The sequence below is a fragment of the Podarcis filfolensis genome (assembly GCF_964270895.1).
Source record: "Podarcis filfolensis genome assembly, chromosome: 8".
NCBI classification, from domain to species: Eukaryota; Metazoa; Chordata; class Lepidosauria; order Squamata; family Lacertidae; genus Podarcis; species Podarcis filfolensis.
Window position 1 is genome coordinate 61,121,994 of NC_139611.1, and position 7,223 is coordinate 61,129,216.

A 7,223-nucleotide genomic window follows, 5' to 3' on the forward strand; every position below is an offset into this window, starting at 1 on the left:
TGTGTTTTCTCTATAGTGTTCACCCCCATTTATGCCATTATCCCCTTCAGCTCTCCCTTCCCCAGAGGAAACTGACAGAGAGGAGGAACTCACCCATCACCCCCATCTCTGGAAATTCTCATTATGTTTTCAATCCCACTCATTTATTTTGGAGGGGAAGGGGAGGGTATGCATTGATTTGGCATTCCTTCTTCCTTATGCTGTTTTCGTCAAGCACAAAAAGGACCCCACCTAGTTTAAAAGCCCCATAAATTACAGAGAAACATTTTCCCCCAATGTAACAGCAAGGCCCCTTGGCTATATTAATGGTGGTATTGGGGCCTTCTGCCACTCTTCAAAGACCAGGGAACATTCCTTGGCTGCACAAGAGAAAAAGGTGAGCCGTTGTTGATTTGCAAAGCCCTAAAGTATCCTGGGTTAAGTCCAGTGATAAACAGAAATCCCCCAAGTTAAACATTTGGGAGTCAAGAGTATCCGTTCAGTATAAGCACCAATTGCAGCTTAAAGCACAGCTATGAAGTGCTGTTTGGGGTGGGCCCCTCATCTAGGGGACTGGCAAGATAGTTTTTCTGTTCAGCTTTTCTGTCACCCAGAAAGGCAGTGGGATAGTTGGGTAATTACCCAACTTTGGACTTGAACGGTCTTATGAACATCAACTCCTCTAATCACTATCCTCATCATCTATAATTTTAAAAGATAAGATGGTTCCTGTCTGCAGGCTCACAATCTAGTAGGCATGATACAAAAGGAAAATGGAAAGGAAAGCAAAGCAAAGAGGGAAAACAGGCATAAGAGCAACTGAGCTAACACCAGGAGAGGGAAGGAGCCAAACCAGTCTCCCTCTTGCCATGAAGCTGCCTTGTACAAAATGGCAGCTCTGTACTGGTCCATCTAGCTCCGCAGATCTACCAATCTTGTGGCAGCAGCTCTCCAGGACTGTAGTCATTGTTCTCTCCTAGCCACATTTGGACATGAGTGTGATTGAGTCATTTAGATGGCTGAGTTGGGATCTGAACCGTGGTCTCCCTAGGCCCTAGTCCAACTCACTACACCACACCGGCTCACCAATTAAACTTGTTTTGGATGCAGATTTTGGACGGCTGTGGCATGAAGTAAACACACAGCCTTCTGCCCCTCTGGCACCCATCTCCTGTCTCTGCTCTGAAACATGCGTCCTCGGGTGCGAGGCCTTGCTCTAAGGTTATCAAAGCCACGGGATGAATTTGCAACCTCACACCACCACACTTTATTAATAGAGGCAGCTCTGCCTTTCCTATCTATAGGAGACAGTTGTGCCCCTGTCATGCCAAACAGCTGTCACAGAAGACTATGGCAAATGTCACCCATCAAATGCTTGTGATAGCTTTCCTTGAAAGCAGCAAGGAGGTGTCATAAATTTGCTCGTGATTATGCAAAGCAGGCCCCTCTCTAGGGTTCCTTCAGACTGTCCATCTTTTGCAGGAAGGATTCGGGTTAGTGCAATTAAAGTGGATTACAGCGCTCTAGTGCAATAAATCCCGCCCTGCCCCTTTTTAAAGGAATGTTGCAATTAGAAAAGTGATGAGGAAGAACTGAAAGTGTGAGATGAACAATTAACTGGGATGATTAACCATCACACAATCAAATCAGAATGAATTTTGAATGAACGTTATATAACTTAATTCAGAAAAAATGCTCAATAAAGACTGGACTTAGTCTAACGTCCATTGTGATGGAGAATGGTTGGAGAAAATCATGGGATTTATTTTTTTGACTCAGCACTAAATATTAAGAAATAAGTTTCTCCTCTTAAGAAAAGCACACAGTTGAATATTGCCCAGGAGTATCAACCACTTGGGAAAGTATGAGAGTGTAAAAAAGAGGTATCACTTGGGTTTAAGGAATTCTGTTCTTTTCTCTGTCACTGCAAAATCCTTTGCTCCTCCCAAATAAGCCCCACTGGCACAGATACACCTTTCATGGGAAAGGAGACACTGCTCCTGTTTAATAGGCAGGAGTACAGGAAGCTGCCTTACACTAATTTGGCCCACAAATTCATCTAGTCAGGACAGACCCAAGACATTTTGCTGCCTGAGGCAGAGTGGCAAATGGTTCTCCACGCCTCCCCCTCCAGCTCATGGTGCGTAATATCTGAGGCCAGTCAAGTAATTTTGGCACCTGAGGCAGAGCTCCCCACAAGTGCCTATCACCCTCCTTGGGAGTACAACTACAATAACAAGAAATTAAACAACTGACAATTTGCTGCCCCTATTATGACACCCAAAAGAAGCTGTCTGAGGCGGCTAACTCAGTTTGTCTAATGGTATGGCTGGCCCTGCATCTAGCTCAGTACTATCTCTACTGACTGGCAGTAGTTTCCAGAGTTTCGAACAAGCGACGTCAAGGATTGAACCTGGGATCATTTGCATGCAAAGCATGACCATAACATCCTATTTCTTACAGTAGCCAATCATATGCCCCAGGGAAGCCCAGAAGCAGATCATGAAGGCAATAGCTTACTCCTGCTCCCCAGCAACTGGTATTTGACAGAAACCTTATGACTAGTAACCATTGGTAGATCTATTCTCTATCTATTCATCTAATCCACTTTTAAAATCACCTAAGCCCATCATGACATTCAGAGGCAGCAAAATTCATAAAGTAAATTATGTACTGTGAAATAGTATGTTTCCATGATATCAGTTTTACTTAGGGATAATTAAACAAACAGTCAATGTGATTTGCCTCTCCTCAACTTCCATTATTAGTTGACAGAGCTGCACCGATGTCACACCACATATCGTATCATACACTACAAACATTCTGCTTCTTCTTGGCCCTTAAAAACCCCACAGTATTTTTCTTAACTATTTTTAAAAGAATTAAATATGCCATTTAGAAAAGAAATGCGTTATGGCTTTTAGTGGTCCAAGATTACCCATAAAAAAGAAGATCCTATAATAAAAAAATGTTGTTACAATGTCCTTAGTATATTTAATATAGGCCTGCTTTCTTTAGGACTATGTTCCCTCCAAGGCAGATTTCACAGAAAACAGCTCCACCTCTGGACTGAAGTTAGATCAGACTGAGACTTAACTTTGTGAACTATGTTGGGAATCGAAGCCATATGATCTACTCATCATACAGATGGGAAAAGTAAGCAAGGGCAATAGGATCCACATTTCTTGTTTCCACTGGAGTAAGGACCTAACAAACAGAAGACATCAAGAAGAGGTGGCAAGAATACACAAAGGAATTATACCAGAAAGATATGGATGTCTCGCACACCCCAGGTAGTGTGGTTGCTGACCTTGAGCCAGACATCCTGGAGAGTGAAGTCAAATGGGCCTTAGAAAGCACTGCTAATAACAAGGCCAGTGGAAGTGATGATAGTCCAGCTGAACTATTAAAAATTTTCAAAGATGATGCTGTTAAGGTGCTACACTCAATATGCCAGCAAGTTTGGAAAACTCAGCAGTGGCCAGAGGATTGGAGAAGGATCAGTCTACATCCCTGTAGTAAGCAGGGCTATCCATCCCCCCCCCCCATTCCTCCTAGACACTGGCAGGACTTGGCCAGGAAGGGGAAAGATCTAGGTGTTGCAAATCACAAGCCAAATGGTAAAGCTGCCACCACCTCCTTTCCTGGACCACCCTCGAATGGGGTTCAAGGAGGGGAACCCCCCCTTCAATATTTACCAGATTTGCCCAGCCCTGAGTACCTTTACTGTGATGCAGACAGAAATTCAACTGATAGGTGTCCAAACAGTATGTACCAGTTTAGCTTCCCCGAGCAAAGGCACAGAGTACAAAAGACAAAAGGTTTTCCAAGTTTATTGAAAAAGCCACTCAAAAAGTTGCACATTTCTTAGAAGGTTACAAACAAACAAAAATAAAAACGTAAAATATAACTAGCTAAAACCATACTCACGCAGCAACAATAGTTCAAAACACAGCAAGTAGTCAAGAGTCCTTTCACTGGTCATACACCCCCAGGCGAAGCACCAGGGCAAGATGTTCTACCCTTTGCATCTCAATTCCCAAATCTTTTATCCTTGAAAACCCAAGTGGAGGACAGGTTAGGGACCAATCATTTCTTTAGGTTAATTACCAATTTACCAATGGCTGTATGAGGAAACTATATCTCCTAATTGTCAGGAGACCAGCACAGCTGAACTTTGTTTGGACTCAAAGACCTTGAGATCAAAAGGCTCTTCTTCTGTTCCCAAGCCTCTCTTATGCATACCAGGCTCCCAAGTTGTAAATTACTCGATAGCCTCCTGTACCTTTTTTACAACCCAATCCACACTCAGGCCCCAACTGTACCAAGGTCTACAAATCAGATAACATCTCATCCTGCCTAGAGTCAAGATGTAATTGACTCACACCTTACATTTAAAGAGACCAAACACCCATTCCCCAGAAAGCCACAGTTTTATCTCTCCCTCAATGCCTCACTCCCATGTGAACCAGCACCCGACACACCAAGATTTCCCAGCTTCACTACAATCCCAATCCCAAAGAAGGGCAGTGCCAAAGAATGCTCCAACTACCGCACAACTGCACTCATTTCACACGCTAGCAAGGTTATGCTTAAAATTCTCCAAGGCAGGCTTAAGCAGTACGTGGACCGAGAACTCCCAGAAGTGCAAGCTGGATTTCGAAGGGGCAGAGGAACCAGAGACCAAATTGAAAACATGCGGTGGATTATGGAGAAAGCTAGAGAGTTCCAGAAAAACATCTACCATATTTTTTGCCCTATAGGACGCACTTTTTCCCCTCCAAAAATGAAGGGGAAATGTGTGTGTGTCCTATGTGGCGAATGCAGGCTTTCGCTGAAGCCTGGAGAGCGAGAGGGGTCGGTGCACACCGACCCCTCTCGCTCTCCAGGCTTCAGGAAGCTATCCGCAAGCCTTGGGAGCTCCGCAGGAGTTCCTGTCGGGCTCCCAAGGCTTGCGGATAGCAGCCTCCAAACCTGACCTGGTTTGGAGGCTGGCGGTGGGGAAAGCAGCGCTTCTCCCCACCGCCAGCCCCACAAGCTCGGGGGACAGCGGGGAGGCAGAGCGCTCCTTCCCGCTGTTCCCCAACCTGATTTGGAGGCTGGCAGTGGCAGCTTCCTGCATCCAGAAGCCTGGGGCGCGCTGTGCCACACGCCCTGGGCTTTGGGAAGATATCCGCAAGCCTGGGGAGACCGGTGCGACTTCCCGCCGGGCTCCCTAGGCTTGCGGATAGCAGCCTGTTCTGGGGGCTGGGGTCGGGGGAATTTTTTTTCTTTATTTCCCCCCCAAAAAAACTAGGTGCGCCCTATGGGCCGGTGCGCCCTATGGGGCGAAAAATACAGTACTTCTGCTCAATTGACTATGCAGAAGCATTTTACTGTGTCGACCACAGCAAACTATGGCAAGTTCTTAAAGAAATGGGAGTGCCTGATCACCTCATCTGTCTCCTGAGAAATCTCAATGTGGGACAAGAAGCTACAGTTAGAACTGGATATGGAACAACTGATTGGTTCAAAATTGGGAAAGGAGTACGACAAGGCTGTATATTGTCTCCCTGCTTATTAAACTTATATGCAGAATTCATCATGCGAAAGGCTGGACTCAATGAATCCCAAGCCGGAATTAAGATTGCCGCAACCTCAGATATGCAGATGACACAACCTTAATGGCTGAAAGTGAGGAGGATTTAAAGAACCTTTTAATGAGGGTGAAAGCTCAACATAAAAACAACTAAGATCATGGCCACTGGTCCCATCACCTCCTGGCAAATAGAAGGGGAAGAAATGGAGGCAGTGAGAGATTTTACTTTCAGTGAGAGATTTTACTTTCTTGGGCTCCATGATCACTGCAGATGGTGACAGCAGTCACAAAATTAAAAGACGCCTGATTCTTGGGAGAAAAGCAATGACAAACCTAGACAGCATCTTAAAAAGCAGAGACATCACCTTGCTGACAAAGGTTCATATAGTTATGAATAGTGATGTATGGAAGTGAGAGCTGGACCATAAAGAAGGCTGGTCGCCGAAGAATTAGTGCTTTTGAATTACAGTGCTGGAGGAGACTCTTGAGAGTCCCATGGACTGCAAGAAGATCAAACGTATCCATTCTTCAGGAAATCAGCCCTGAGTGCTCACTGGAAGGACAGATCCTGAAGCTGAGGCTCCAATACTTTGGCCACCTCATGAGAAGACTCCCTGGAAAAGTCCCTGATGTTGGGAAAGATTGAGGGCACAAGGAGAAGGGGACAGCAGAGGATGAGATGGCTGGACAGTGTTCTCGAAGCTACGAACATGAGTTTGACCAAACTGCGGGAGGCAGTGGAAGACAGGAGTGCCTGGCGTGCTCTGGTCCATGGGGTCACGAAGAGTCAGACATGACTAAACAAACAAGGCAATGCACTATGGCAAGGGGTAATGGGAGTTGTGGTCCAGCCATATCTGGAGGGCCACAGGTTTCCCATCTCCACATTAGACAGAATGAGATCGTCAACTGGTGTTGGGTGTTATGAAAAGGGCAGTAAACTGTCCTTGTTTCATGGTTATTGTTGGTCTTGAATGCATTAAGGATTTTATTTGGCATGGGAATCAACATAAGCAGGACACTTCCTTCTCAATGCTTTAAGTCCCCACCCACTCATATTTATTTAATATTTAAGTCACAGGTTAATAGCAACACTGTATCAGTGAAGTTATTTCTAAGAGTGGCGAAATCATCACCATGTTGTGATGGTGTTATCAATAATAGTAGTATTTTAGGATTTAAAATTAAAAAAAAACTATTCCTAAAAAAACTCCAACAACTATTCCAAAATTAGATTTTTGCTCGATCTAGAAAATTCTTTCCTCCTTCTTTTAGTTTCTAGGTGGATACTCTGCTGTCCGAGCACAGGGAAGCTAAAATCTTGTCTTTCTCTATTGATGTCTATGACTATGACCTTTGTCTGCCCCCAGGAACAAAAACACTGATTCTCCCATCTAACTCGCAAATGACCCGTCGAGAAAATAACATGGTTTACTCTACATCTTTTCTTACGTCTGCGAAATGTGGAGCCGCTCTACGCGTCCCGTTTTTCTACTGCTCCGCTTCACATTGGTAACCGAACACGGCTCTATGGCATTTTGCAAAGCGGCTACAGGAGCATGCTGGGAGCTGTAGTATAGCGTCGTCTCCCGGGCCTTCTCCAAAGCATGCTGGGTAGGGACTCAAACCGCCCTTTGCCACATGCAACCGTCTAATACAGTATACA